This window comes from Pan troglodytes, chromosome 7 (assembly GCF_028858775.2).
Source record: "Pan troglodytes isolate AG18354 chromosome 7, NHGRI_mPanTro3-v2.0_pri, whole genome shotgun sequence".
NCBI lineage: Eukaryota > Metazoa > Chordata > Mammalia > Primates > Hominidae > Pan > Pan troglodytes.
This window is the reverse complement of record NC_072405.2, coordinates 74167609-74183147: the sequence shown is the minus strand read 5'-3', so window position 1 is coordinate 74183147 and position 15539 is coordinate 74167609. Positions and strand designations below refer to the sequence as shown.

Below are 15539 nucleotides of genomic sequence, written 5' to 3'. Positions count from 1 at the left end.
AAACATTATCATTCGACAAAGACACACATTTTAATTTGTTTGCTGCGTCTGGTCCTATTACACTTGATATTCAGCCATTGTTGGTGGTGAGAGTTTCAGCAACTGTGGGTGGCTGGCATTGTTGTGCAAAATGTAATGATTGCAAATAGGACGTTTTGTGAATAATTGCATTCATAGGCTATTAGTTTGGAATATAAGTCTTTTCTTAGTCAAAATCATCGGATTTTCAATGAGTGCACAAAAGAACTCAGTGCTGACTTGCTTTTTTGCAGCTGGATGCATTTATTTTTGGAGTCAGGTGGTGACGTGGAGGGCTCTGTATCTTCAGCTGACTTGCCTTCATAATCCACTGACGTTTCTTTTTTTTTTTGAGACAGTCTAGCTCTGTTGCCCAGGCTGGAGTGCAGTGGCATGATCTCGGCTCACTGCAACCTCCACCTCCTAGGTTCAAGCCATCCTCCTGCCTCAGCCTCCTGAGTAGCTGGGATTACAAGCATGCACCACCTGCCCTGCTGATTTTTGTATTTTTAGTGGAGATAGGGTTTCACCATGTTGCCCAGGCTGGTCTCGAACTCCTGGCCTCAAGTGATCCACCCGCCTTGGCCTCCCAAAGTGCTGAGATTACAGGTGGGAGCCACCGTGCCCGGCCTGCACTGACATTTCTTTAAGAAAATAACTAGTAGCATACCCAATGGTTGGGTCAGCATATTTTTCCATTTTCTTTTCTTTCATTAAGATTTTGAGAAACATTCAATAAAGAAGCTATTTCTTATTAAACTATTATCTTTAGACACTTTCACATAAAAATACATAATGTATGTAAACCTATATCAACTCGAATTATAAAAAAATTCTATAGAGCCTAACAACTGATTGATGAATTGATTCGTTTTTTCAAGCATTTATTTATTTTACATTTATAGAGTAGCTACTCTTTTCCAGGCAGTGTGCTAGACTCCAGGAGTATAAATAGAAGTAACATATTTCTATGCTCTATAACCTCAAGAGCTAAAATGGAGAAAAATGTGTAAAGATGTAATTATAATACAGTAGCAGTGAGACAGAAAAATGCAGTCAAAACATTATGGGAACTCAGAATATCTAATGATTAATTCTACCTGAGAGTTCAAGGATTGACTTAACGACAACCTCACAGTCAGAATTCATATTGTTTGTAACTTCTTTCCTCCTATCTTGACTCTAAAGGCAGAGAACAACTTACCTCTGAAGGTCTGGTGACCTGGGTTGAGAAGCGGGTCTTTTTTTTTGTTTTTTGAGACGGAGTCTCACTCTGTTGCCCAGGCTGGAGTGCAGTGGCATGCTCTCGGCTCACTGCAACCTCTGTCTCCTGGGCACAAGCGATTCTCCTGCCTCAGCCTCCTGAGTAGCTGGGCCTACAGGCGCTATGCCTGTAGCCACCATGCCTGGCTAATTTTTTGTTTTTTGAAACAGAGTCTTGCTCTGTCGTCCAGGCTGGAGTGCAGTGGTGTGATCTTGGCTCACTGCAACCTCCCTTTCTTGGGTTCAAGCGATTCTCCTGCCTCAGCCTTCCAAGTACCTGTGACAACAGGCATGCACCACTATGCTTGACTAATTTTTAGTTTTTATTTTTTGTATTTTTAGTAGAGACGGGGTTTCCCCGTGTTGCCCAGGCTGGTCTTGAACTCCTGACCTCAGGTAATCCACCAGCCTCAGCCTCCCAAAGTGCTGGGATTACAGGTGTGAGCCACTGCCCCCAGCCTAGAAAAGGATCTTTTATAGCCCTCTTGGGTTGCTGCAGCCCAGGGAGCGAAGGTGCTGCAGAACACAGGAGCCTTGCTTCCCTCTGCGGGAGCCCAGGTCGTCTAATTCTGTGTTCATCTGTGTTCAACGCTCTCCGCCATTCTCACTTCCTGTCACTTTGTTGGCCTGTTCCTATTTATTTTGGGCTCCAGTGTTTTCTCCATAGATGCTTTCCCTGGCTTCTTAATCTAAATTACTGTCATTTCAAACTGTTCATCAAACTCTTTAACTTTCCTCCATAGCCTTTATCACAGTTTATGATGATAGATTTATTTGAATGTCTACCTGTCCACATGGCAAGAACTGCATTTGTTACTGTGTCATTTTCAGTACCCATCAGATGGTGTGGTATGTAGTAGGTGTTCAATAAGTACTTGTGGGATGAAGTATTTGTGGTGTATACAGCAACACAGTCCGAGGTATAAAGTACCCCAAAATGGAGAACTTACTTCTCTGTTTTAGCCCATTTTCTGTTGCTTATAACAGAATACCCGAGACTGGGTAAATTACAAATTAAAGAAATTTATTTCTTGTATTACGGAGGCTGAGAAATCCAAGGTCAAGGGGCTACATCTGGTGAGGGCTTTCTGCTGGTGGGGACTCTGTGCAGAGTCTCAAGGTAGTGCAGAGCATCGCACGGTGAGGGGCCGAGAGTGCTGGTTCTTGTCTCTCTTCTTCTTCCTATAAAGCCACCAGTCCTACTTCCATGATGCCCATTAATCCATGAATGGACAAGTCCATTCATGACAGCAGACCCCTCATGGCTCAGTTACCTCTTAAAGGCCCAACCTGATAATACTGCCAATTGGAGATTAAATTTTAACATGAGTTTTCGGAGGTGACAAATATTCAAATCTTAGCACCCTCTGAAGTTGCAAACACTGCTTCTTAAATTTTTTGCTGTTTTTTACTTTTTGCCAAGGGGTTTTTTGTTCCGTCATTGCTCTTTGAACTGAGTTAATTCTGGACCTAGTCAATAATGAGGGTCCACACTCCAGGACACACACTATGTAGCCTTCCCCGTTCTTTTTTTTTTGTTTTTTTTGGAGACGGAGCTCACTCTGTCGCCCAGACTGGAGTGCAGTGGCACGATCTCAGCTCACTACAACCTCTGCCTCCTGGGTACAAGCAATTTTCCTGCCTCAGCCTCCTGAGTAGCTGGGATTACAGGCGTCCGCCACCACGCTAGGCTAATTTTTTGTATTTTTAGTAGAGATGGGGTTTCACCATGTTGACCAGGCTGGTCTTAAACTCCTGACCTCAAATGATCCTCCCGCCTTGGCCTCCCAAAGTGCTGGGATTACAGGAGTGAGCCACTGCACCTGGCTGTCTTCCCTGTTCTTCACCTAACAGCCTGAATTCTTAGCTCCTGTGGGTAATGACACCAACACTGTTCATTGTGTCACTTAATTCTCCTTTACAATAGTGTATGTTTCTGATCTTAAGAACGTGGGAATTATACTTTAAATTGAAAGTGTTCAAGGAGTGCTATAGTTGTGTTACTGGGAAAAGGTGCTAGTCCAGACCCCAGGAGAGGGTTCTTGGATCTCATGCAAGAAAGAATTTGAGGCAAGTCCATAAAGTGAAAGTAAGTTTATTAAGAAAGTAAAGGAATAAAAGAATGGGTACTTCATAGGCAGAGCAGCTTGAGTGCTGCAGGTTGCCCTTTTTTTTTTTTTTTGAAATGGAGTCTCGCACTGTCGCCTGGGCTGGAGTTCAGTGGTGTGACCTTGGCTCACTGCAACCTCCGCCTCCCAGGTTCAAGTGATTCTCCTGCCTCACCCTCCTGAGTAGCTGGGATTACAGGCACCCACGACCACGCCCGGCTAATTTTTGTATTTTTAGTAGAGATGGGGTTTCACCGTGTTGGCCAGGCTGGTCTGAAACTCCTGACCTCAGGTGATCTGCCTGCCTCAGCCTCCCAACCTGCGAGATTACAGGTGTGAGCCACCGTGCCTGGCCCAGGTTGCCCATTTTTATGGTTATTTCTTTATTATATGTTAAACAAGGGGTGGATTACTTATGCCTCCCTTTTTAGGTCATATAGGGTGACTTCTTGTTGTTGCCATGGCATTTGTAAACTGTCATGGCGCTAGTGGGAGTATGCAGCAGTGAGGAGAGCAGAGGTCACTCTCATTGCCATCTTGGTTTTGGTGGGTTTTGGCCAGCTTCTTTACTGCAACCTGTTTTATCAGAAGGTCTTCACGACCTGTATCTTGTGCCGACCTCCTACCTTATCCTGTGACTTAGGATGTTTAACCCTCTGGGAATGTAGCCCAGTAGGTCTCAGCCTTAATTTACCCAGCCCATATTCAAGATGGAGTTGCTCTTGTTCGAACGCCTCTGACAGTTAGACTGATGATACAAATATTCTTGTAGTTTACTTTCATTAGCAGTAGTGATTGCCACTAACATTTTGTAGCAACTGTTTGCTTAGAAGATGTTGTCTGTCATAAGCACTGGTTGCCCCAGGAAAAAGTGGTAGGGGAAAGGAATCAGATCAGTGAAGTTGAAGGGATTAAATTAAAGCATCAATACGAGGGAGGTAAGGGTCACCAGAAAAAGATAGTCCTTGATAAAAGATCAAATTAAAATAAATCAGAGTCAGGATCTTGGAAATGAGGTTTCAAGAAGAAAGTCAGTGGTACAATAATTTGATTATTGGGTCCTTTTAAAAACTCTTATGCCATCTTCTTTTTGCAACCATAGAACAGTGGCTTAAAGCAGCAGTACTTGTGTTCTGTGGTCTACACAGAATACTTCTCTGGTTATTGTCTCAGCTCATCCTTGTTGTCAGTCTTCACAGTCTTCCTGCCCACTTGCTTAAACCATTATCCTTTAGTTCTCTGGAAAGAATGGACTTTCCCTCCTGGTTGTGAATGGGCCTTTCCCTCCTTGTTATAAATGGGCCCCTCCCTCCTGATGAAGTGCCCCTCCCTCCTGGTTGTGAATGGGCCCCTCTCTCCTGGTGATGAATGCACCCCTCTCTCCTGGTTGTGAATGGACCCCTCTGGCTATGAATGGGCTTCTCCCTGCTGGTTGTGAAAGGATCCCTCTCTCCTGGTTGTGAATGGGCTCCTCCCTCCTGTTGGAGGGCACCTCTCTCTTCACATCAGGAAGGCCATCGCCCGGCACTTTCCCTACCACAACATTTGCTACCCATTATTGTGAGCACAATATCTAGTGTCTACTTTCTCTTCCATGCATTCTGTGAGAGAAGGCATGATTTTGTTCTTGTTTACCTCTATATTCCCAAGGTCTGATCAAAGGATGGCACCCAATACATGTGCTGAATGACTGAGTAGGGGCAGAGTCCCTTCCTGGTCCTGAAACGTGGAAATTGATTATAGCACCATGCAGGAGTTTCCCCACCCAGTGAGGTGGGGCAGAAGAGGTGAGTTACTACTAGATTCAGGGTTTGGTGGGCCCCTGGGTAAGCACATCCCTTGCTCAGTGTCTTAGTGAGAATCAGGCCAGGGCTTATTTATTTAATCCTGGCATCATGGGTCATCCAAGCTGAATGGCCTTCTGCCATTGTCCTTGGTTCCTAGTCCACACTCTAGTACCTCATGGAGGCCTGACTTTCAATCCCATTCCCATTAGCTTTAAGCTTTGCCCAATTGTCTAGTTTATTTCAAATCTACCACCTCCCTCTACCCTGTCCCGTGTTGCTGCCACTTAGCTGTCTGAGCTTGGGAAAATTGCCTTACTACTCTAAATACATCTTTTTTATCTCTAAAATGAGAATGGTGGTATGCACATCCCATGTTTGCTGTGAGGGTATCCACATCCCATGTTTGCTGTGAGGGTTATATGAGTTCATGTATATAAAGTATTTGGCACAATACCTGAGACATAATATCTTTCCTGGAGACATGATTAATACTGCACCCATAGCTGAGCCTTCTCAAAGATCTAATATGAAAAATGTCTACGTCTTTGTGATCTGACGGGGTGAGCCTGGCATTTTCTTTTATTTTCTTTTCTTTTTTGAGACAGGTTCTCACTCTGTCACCCAGGCCGGAGTGCAGTGGTGCAGTCTTAGCTTACCTCTGCCTCCTGGGCTCAAGTGATCCTTGCACCTCAGCCCCTTGACCGCTGTACTTGGCCCCCTGAACCCTGTACTCGGCCCCTTGACCTCTGTATTTGGCCTGCTGACCCCTGTACTTGGACCCCCGTCCTCTGTACTCGGGCCCCTGTTCTCGGGGGTCGGGGGCTGAGGTGAGATTCTCACTTGGGGCTACAGGTGTGCATCACCGTGCCCAGATAAGTTTTGTATTTTTTGTAGAGATGGGGTTTCGCCATGTTGCCCAGGCTGGTGTCGAATTCCTGGGCTCAAGCGATCCACCTGCCTTGGCCTCCTAAAGTGCTGGGATTATAGGTGTGAGCCACCGTGCCCAGCTGAGCCTGGCATTTCTAAGCCTAAATCTGAACTAGCTGCTGTAGAGACTGCTCATTGTCCTGCAAAGTCCGTTCCCTCCTTCTTCCTTCAGTTAAAAAAACCCTATATACCTCTTAATTTCAGTGAGCACAGGCTGTCCAGCTAGGGACTATATTTCCCAACCTCTGGCCAGTGGGGGGTGAGCAGAAGTGAAATGTGCTACCTCCACTTTCTCCTTCCTCCTTTTGCAGGCCATGGTGGTGGTTAGCTAGCTTTGAAAATGGGTTTGTAAACAGCAACTTTTGGATACAGTGGGGACAAGAAGGTAGAAAGAATGTGGGTCCCTGCATGATCTCAGGGAGCAGAGCTGCTGACTCTCAGCACTGTCCATCATCAGGCTGTGTGAGAGAGAGAGAGGAAAAAAAGAGTTGTGTTTAGGAGTCTCTATGCTAAACAGCTGAGCCTGAAACTATTAATAACAAACCAGCCCAATAAGAAAATCTGGGAGTGTGAATGGGTCAGATTCAAGGAGAGAGAAGATGAAGCAGAGAAGAGGGCAAGAAAAACAATAGATGTATCTGATGCCTGTATTTCTTTTCTTTTCTTTTTTTTTGGAAACAGGGTCTCACTTTGTCACCCAGGCTGGAATGCAGTGGCACAATGTCGGTTCACTTCAACCTCAATCTCCCAGGCTCAACTGATCCTCCCACCTCAGTCTCCCAAGTAGCTGAAATTACAGGAGCCTACCACCACGTCTGGCTAATTTTTGTATTTTTAGTAGAGATGGGGTTTCACTATGTTGGCCAGGCTGGTTTTCAACTCCTGACCTTAGGTGATCCACCTGCCTCAGCCTCCCAAAGTGCCGGGATAAAAGGCGTGAGCCACCGCGCCTGGCCTGATGCCTGTGTGTCATTCTCTTCTTTTCTTTTATAGTCATGTTAACAAAAGGAGATGCACAGAATAGCAATTTTCAGTGAGACTCTACCGAATTGTTGTAGGGCTTGGTAAAAAGTCCCATGTGGGAGAACCTTGAGTGTCCAGTGAGATGAAACACAGATTACTGAACCAGTAATCTGTGTTTTTTATTGGGCAATACTAGTACAGACTTAACCTAGACACAAGACTGTTATAATTCTAGAAATTTACAGTATGATTGTTATAATAGCAGGTAGAAACCACGTTCCTTGGCGCTAGTATCGAGTACAGTTGAATAACTTTAAAGTGAAAGTTAAAATTTCCAATCTAGATTTTGTTATCATGGGGAAAATAATGATTGTGATTGAACAAATCAATGCTCGCATACAAAATTTTAGGTGGACTTTTCTGAGATCTTGTAGAAAAAAAATAAATTGGGTTTTTATTGTCTAACCACAGATAGAGTAGAGTTTTGTTTTCTGGATCTGTCTAGTAGATTACTAAGCTTCCTTGTCCAGTGTGAATAAATAAGTTTGTGGGGGCATGGGTGATGCAGACAGTTTTAGCAGGACTTGTGTATTTTACTGGGTATGAGAGTAGACTTAGCATAAAGTGCTTGCAATTTCTCTCCACAATTGCTGTGCTGACTGATTCATATTCTGGGAATTAATTTACTACTGAATTCCTGGTTGGTGTTAAGATAATGGCTTAACTTCTAATGATAAAGCTGAGAAAATAAGGACTTTCTTAACTGAAATGTGTCCTCCTCAGTCTTGTTCTTGTACCGTGCTCTGTCTCTCCATCCATCCTAAGCTCTCTCTAGTCACAACACTTACTCATTCTTCCATAAATAGACTTGTGCCCAAAAGGGGACAGACAAAAGAAGCATGGCAACATGTCTTACAGATTAGCTTTCTCTTTTCTTCCTCTGTCTTCTTTTTTCTGCAATTCTCAACTACTTCCCTGGCTTCAGGAATAATCTCTTATGATGATCATTCTCAAATCAGTTTCTCCAGCCTCTACCTTTCTTTTACATTTCAGTTCTCCATTCTCATTTTGTAGGTATCTCAAACACAACATATCTAAAATCAATTTCATTCCCTGCTATTCCCCTGCTCCTCCACCTTTCAATCCCTCTCCCACCCTGCTCCCACTCCTGAAATTCCATTTTCATGTAAAGGCTTCACCACCCGCCTCCTCACTCTACTCAACCTTTTGTAAAACCTCTCTCATCTCCATTTCCAGTTAGTTTCCAAGTCCAGTCAATTTTACATGATATCCTACATGGACTAGTTCACTGAGCTTAATTATTATTAGCAAACATTAACGCATATTGTGTTATTTCTACAGAAATCAGCAAAAGGTCCCGGGGTATCCTCTGTGTGGAAAATAACCATGATGCATCTTCAGTGTTGTGTGAGTTTTCATGACATACATGAGGGACACTTGGAAGCATGAGTGTTCTTCAAGGGAGATAGTTTGGAATGCTCCCCCACCTGGGCAGCTCCGGCACCTGGGCACCACCTGTGCAGAGGCACAGCGGGTGGTTCTGGGAGAGAAGTGGCAGTTCTTACTGCCCCAGAGAGAAATATGTCAGAATAGATAGAGGAGGGGAAATTGACCTGAATGTGCCAGTTATAATTTAGCAGAAGCCCACCTCTAAAGTAATTCACCTCCAAAGCTAATGGAGTGTTAACTGAGGGAAACATTTTTTTGTGTGTTCTTGAGCGTGACTACCATGAACTGAGTCACTGACTGAGGCAGCTGAGAGGGAGCAGGAAGGAGAGGCCTTGAAGTGGACCCTGCAGAAAAACTCAGAGCGAGGACAGGTCTGGCCTAAAGGTTGATCTTAACAGAACAAGAAGGTCTCTAGCCTGGTTAAGTTAATACAATCTTATGTAGGTTGGAGAGAAATAAGTGTTAGTGACAGAATTGATGCTCTGGAAGCTGTCGGAATCCTGTCCAGAAATGACAGGGAGCTTTTGTGGCTGAGTCAGCCAGTGACTGTAACTGACAGAGGGGACAGTAGGAAAGACAGCCTTAATGAAACCGGCTAACCAGAGTCTGTGAGAATAGACTTAGTTTCCCGGAAAGTGCTCGCAATTGCCCTCTACAAATGCTATGTTGACTATTTCTTTATCCAGTAATGAATTTAATACTAAATGTCTTGACAATTTTAAAATAATTTTAACCTTTTTTTTTTTTTGAGACAGAGTCTCACTCTATCACCCAGGCTGGAGTGCAGTGGTGAGATCTCAGTTCACTTTACCTCTGCCTCCCGGGGCTCAAATAATCCTCCTAATGCAGCCTCCTGAGTAGCTGGGACCATAGGCATGTGCCACCATGCCCTGCTAATTTTTGTGTTTTTTATAGAGACAGGGTTTTGACATGTTTCCCAGACTGGTCTTAAACTCTTGGGCTCAAGTGATCCGCCTCCTTCAGCCTCCCAAAATGCTGGGATTACAGGCATGAGCCACCATGCTCAGCTATTTTAACTTTCAATGATTGGCAAAATTCTGTTTCTTACTTAGAATACCCCAGTACATCAACTTTACACAAACCTCAGGGATGATGGGTTGCTCAGTTACAGCTACCAAATGACTTGGCACCTGGAACCATCTAGTAGAACTTATGTCCTGGACTAAGGTGTTAAAATCTTAGTTAAGGAGGATTCTGTTGAGAATGTCATCACAAGAGAAATAGCAACTGAAAGCACACTATGTAGATTAGCATATATATATTTAAATCCAAGCTGGAAGGACTTAATATAAAACATGGGGTATTTAGGCATCTTTTTGTGACGACTAATACAAAATCATGTTCTAAAGCCTTATTTTTATACAAAACTTCTGTAGACATGATTTCATTTGATTATCATGGGAACCTAGTGGTGGGTGTTATTGTCAAAATCTTGTCTGCTTCCTGAGGCTGGGCTTCTTGGGCACGAGCAGGTGCCGTGGCAGGAATGGTGTCTGCAGTAGGAAGTCCACGTCCAAGGCAGTGGGGAGGGGTGGAGTGAAGGAGCTGCAGAAACTGAATGAATGAGCCAGGCCCAGACTCTTAAGGGATGTTCAAGTCAAAAAAAATCCACAGAGGATTTTGGAGAGTCCAGAAAAATCCAAGAGGGCTGGAGAGATGGCAGCTTCAATAATGGAGGGAGCCCACTAATGAATGAATGGTGGGGTCAGGTATGCGGGTTGTGTATGTCCAGCCTGACAGACCAGGGCTTCCTTGTCCTCACTGACAGATAAGACTCATGGAAGTTCCCCAGCTTAAATGAGTTTTCCAACTCACACAAAGCAGCAAAAGTGAAATTTGCATTGACTTAGGCTGATTCCTACATCAATTTTCATCAATTTTGCTTTCTCTCTCTCTCTCTCTCTATATATATATATACACACACACACACACATAAATACATGTATATACACACACATATATACACAAATTAGTTTTTATTTTATTTTTTTGAGGCAGGGTCTTGCTATTGCCCAGGCTGGAGTGTGGTGGCGTGATCACAGCTCACTGCCTCGAATTCCTGGGCTCAAGTGATCCTTCTGCCTCAGCCTCTTGAGTAGCTGGGACTACAGGTGCATACCACCACACCTGGCTAATTTTTGAATTTTGTAGAGACTTGCCCCAAACTCCTGGGCTAAAGCGATCCTCCAGCTTCAGCCTCCCAAAGTGCTGGGATTATAGGTGTGAGCCACCACGCCTGGCATGCTTTTAATATATTATATGATATTTTAAAATAGTTACTGATTTGTACTTTTGCACTTATTTAAATGTAAGAGTTTTGATCAAATAATCACCTTGTCCACAGGTTTTAAGTAAAATATCCTTGTAAATTTTAACTTCCTAACTGATGATTCTTAGCTAACATTTTGTAATTAGATCCGACCAAATATAAGTGAACAGTTGCATAAAATTTTAAGTTAGCAGCAGATATGTGAATTAACAATTGTAATCATAGTATCCCCGAGTCCTCCAGCCTTCCTATTTTTCTTTAACATCTGTTCCAAACAGCGTAACTGAAGCTTTCATCTCATCGCATGTTGTCTGTCTAGTGCCCTCCCCAGTACTTTCTAGGATTCTTGTTAGAGCTTCTGTTCTCTCCTGCCTTTTTAACTCATAATTCGTATTAGCTCTTTTATTTCATTTTCTCCTCACCAATCTCCTGTCCTTTGGCTCCTGGCTTTTTCCTGCCCACATGACCCCAGATCGGCCCCAGTGCCTGCTTCCTCGTTGCCTCATGCACCACCGACAAGGCAATGCATACAACAGACTGTTAGGAAGGTTGTAGGGGCTGGGTGTGGTGGCTCATGCCTGTAATCCCAGCACTTTGGGAGTCCAAGGCAGGCAGATCACTTGAGGTCAGGAGTTTGAGACCAGCCTGGCCAACATGGTGAAACCTCATCTCTACTAAAAATACAAAAATTAGGCCGGGTGTGGTGGCTCATGCCTGTAATCCCAGCACTTTGGGAGGCCGAGTTCTTGAATTCCTGAGGCCAGGAGTTCAAGACCAGCCTGCCCAATGTGGTGAAACACCGTCTCTACTAAAATAAAATAAAAATAAAAAAATTAGCTGGGCGTGGTGGAAATGTGATATGAAGAACTGGTAAAAGCTTTGATTTTTGGAGAAAGAAAATCAAATTCTTGATGATCATTTTTTTTTCCCCTTTGGATATAGAGTCTCACTCTGTCACCTAGGCTGGAGTGCAGTGGCATGATCGTGACTCACTGCAACTTTGAACTCCTGGGCTCACGGGATCCTCCCACTTTAGCCGCTTGAGTAGGTAGGACTACAGACCACCTACCTGTAGCACCACCACACCTGGCTAATTTTTAAATTTTTTGTAGAGGCAGAGTCTTCTATATTGCCCAGACTGTGATCAAATTCTTAAGCAGTTTTTTTTCCTACTCACAGTTTGTTAGTGAAGGGGTGCAGTTTAAAATTTATTCTCCCCACTTCAAGAGTGATGATTGATTTTTATATTGCTGCTGCTTTTTCTTCCTCTTACATAATAATAATACAAATAATTATTTATTAGCATACTTCATAAATTCTTATCAAACATTTTACTGTGTATGGGCACAGAACTTAGAGCTATAGTTGCACCTACTGCATTTAACCTTTACAAACATCATGAGAAGTAACTACTGCTATTACACTCCATTTTCCAGTGGCTGGAGGTGAAGTTCAGAGATACGGTGTCTTTCCTGAGTTGTGCAGCTCATGCATGGAGGGATCAGGATGGGAACTGAAGCCTGCATGGCTCAAAGTCTTTGCTTTGAAGTGCTGCAAATATGGCTTCCTGAGGAGGACTGCCCTGGACTGCAAATTTGTATTACACAGACAATACCTTTTCCCAGTGCCTTCTTCTGGACTTATGTCTATGTATTTAGTAAATAACTTATGAGTTTGTTTTTAAAAAACCTATTGAGGGCTGGGCGTGGTGGCTCATGCCTGTAATCCAAGCACTTTGGGAGGCCGAGGTGGGCGGATCACGAGGTCAGGAGTTCGAGACCAACCCCCGTCTCTACTAAAAATATAAAAATTAGCTGGGTGTGGTGGCGGATGCCTGTAATCCCTGCTACTCAGGAGGCTGAGGCAGGAGAATCACTTGAACCTGGGAGGCAGAGGTTGCAGTGAGCCGAGATCGCGCTACTGCACTCTAGCCTGACAACAGAGCTAGACTCCATCTAAAAAAAAAAAAACCTATTGAGCCCAGGTGCCTTGACTCATGCCTGTAATCCCAGCACTTTGGGAGGCCGAGGCGGGTGATCACTTGAGGTCAGTAGTTCGAGACCCACCTGGCCAACATAGTGAAACCCTGTCTCTACTAAGAATATAAAAATTAGCTGGGTATGGTGGCACACGCCTGTAATCCCAGCTACTCAGGAGGCTGAGGCAGGAGAATCACTTGAAGCCAGGAGGCGGAGGTTGCAGTGAGCCGAGATCGTGCCACTGCACTCCAGCCTGGGCGACAGAGTGACTCTGTCTCAAAAAAACAAAACAAAACAAAAAAGCAAAAAACAAAACAAAACAAAAAAAACCATTGAAATGTTTTACAGGGAGAGGAATAGGAGATTAAGGGGAAATGCTACTTGCTGGAGGCCAGTGGAGAGGTAAAGAGGTTGGTTACAATGGCTCAGCAACCTCACTTGGTTTGCCTGGCCTGCAATTACTGGGAACATAGAATGAGGTAACTCATCATAGAGAACAACTGTTAAATGGACAAGGATGAGGGGAAAACATCTGTTGTACAAAATTACTTGTTGTGAAATACTTGTAATAAATTACTTGTTGTGAAATACTTGTAATAAATTTATAAAATAACCTTTGGGTAATGAAAACAAACTTTGTTGCAATGAAGCTTTCTTGGTAATGTAAAATTACTTGAAGTTATCTTTAATTTTATTTGGAACAGTTTTAAACGTTATTTGCCAAGCTTGCTGTTACTTGACACTTTTTGATGGTTTTCTGTATTTGCCTATTCCTATCTAGTTAGCATGTCCAGTGCCAGGATCCCTTTTCAGTAATTATGGTGCCTTAAATTCCTGAGGTAGCTTTAGAAAACAGACAAACAAACAAACAAACAAGCAACAAAAACAAAAAATGAAGGGCAGCTTTGGCTCCCAGGAATTTAGGGGTTGCCGCTGATGTAGTGGTGCCATGTAAGGAAGAATATGAAAATCTTTAACTTGCTTCTGAAGCAGACATCTAAAAAGGCTTATGTAAGAAAGAGACGGGGATAATGGTTCACAACTGTGGGAATGCACTTAATACCACTGAACCGTACTTAAAAATAGTTAAGATGGTAAATTTTATCTATGTTATGTTACCAAAATAAAAAAGAATAATAATTGGCAGGGGTTGGGGGAAGAAAAAAAGAAAAAAGAGAAAAACTGCAATCCTAATGTTGCCATTCTTACCTTCCCCTGTTATTCAGAGATGTTTCTCCTGGTAGACTTCTAGGAATGTCCAGCGCTCTGAGCCCTGGTGAATCTTGACTTTTAAAAACATCTTGATGCTCTAGTCCCCCTCATATCCAGGAAACACAGATAAAAGACATACACAGAATTACAGGAGTTCTCAGTGGAGGGAAGAGAGGGATACATGGAAGTATAAGATAAGGGTCATGTTCTCAAAAAGATGACAGTTGGGCTGGAAAAAGAATTTGCAAATGTACCCACACACTTACACATGTACAGCTAAGGTACCATACAAGGCCTTTAAGTGGTAAGTGGTTAATGCTGACTGTAAGGGTTTAGGAGGTGGGCAATGGTGAGAATCCCTGAGTACTAAGTCCGTGAGGGAAGAATTCATGAAAAAGATGAAACATGCGTTGGAGCTTCAAAGAGCAGTAAGAATCAGGATTGTTGTAGAATTCTTCACAATATGAGAGACAAATTATGGTTGTATCCAATAATGAGTTATCATTTTCTTCCTTAAGATAACTCCATTCTCCATCTTCATTGTTTTCATAAAAACATCTGTATTTCTTCATTTATGAATCATCCAATAACTCATTTCTGAGCACTATGTGACTTGCACACAGCCTGACTCTCTCATGCATGCATTGGGGGTACACTGTGAACAAAATGGACAAAATTTCTGTCCCTACCGAGCTTACACTCTAGTGAGGGAGAAAGAAGATGAATAAAATACAGGAGTCAAATATAGTTCTAGTGATAACCGCAAAAACTCAAAGAGGAAAAAGATGTAAATTGCTGGGGAATATTGAACTAAGATAAGGTGGCCAGGGGAGGCCTCACTAAGAAGGTACATTTTGAATAAAGATATGGATAAAGTGAGGGAGCTGTCTCAGAGAAGGACATCCCAGGCAGAGGACCAAGCAAGCATCTAGGTCCTGATGTGGAAACGTGCCTGAGGGGTTCAGGGAAGTGCAGAGGGCCAGTGTGGTTGGAGGGAGGATGAGTGGCAGAGAGGAGACATGTGAGGTAATGGAGAGCCATACCATGTAGGATCTTTTAAGTAATGGTAAAGACTTTGAGCGAGCTGGATCAGTTTGCAGGTTTTCAGCATGAAAGTAATATGATGTGTCTGGGTTGAAAAAAGGCTGATTTGACAGGGGCTAAAGGAGAGAGACTAGTTAGGAGGTTACTGAACTAATCCAGAAGGGAGACGACTGTTGCATCAAAATGGAGACTGTGGGGATAACGAAAAGTACTTGAGCTTTTGATGAATTTTATTTTGAAGATACTACTGATAGGATTTGCAGATGGTAGGACCAGATGTAGGAGTTGGGAAAAAAAGGGGGGAGGTGAGTTTTTAGGCTAGAGTGATTGGAAGGATAGAGTTACTTTCAATGAGATGCAGAAGACTATAGGTGAAGGAATTGTTTTGGAAGAATCTCAAGAGCTCATTTTGGACATATTGACCTTGAGATGCTTATTAGGCATCGATTGTTGATATCAAGTAGGCAACTGGATATAC

At 43.3% G+C, this 15539-nt stretch overlaps 1 long non-coding RNA gene across 1 annotated transcript in view; it reads left to right on the top strand.

Moving 5' to 3' along the window:
- LOC107976505 (uncharacterized) overlaps window positions 1-13323 on the top strand; it is a 36117-nt gene extending 22794 nt beyond the window's left edge. The window contains exons 2-6 of the long non-coding RNA XR_001720550.3: window positions 5040-5176; window positions 6785-8494; window positions 9292-9325; window positions 12263-12574; window positions 12856-13323. This is a non-coding gene — a long non-coding RNA (uncharacterized LOC107976505). The remainder of the gene's footprint in view (window positions 1-5039; window positions 5177-6784; window positions 8495-9291; window positions 9326-12262; window positions 12575-12855) is intronic.
- The last annotated feature ends 2216 nt before the right edge of the window (window positions 13324-15539 follow it).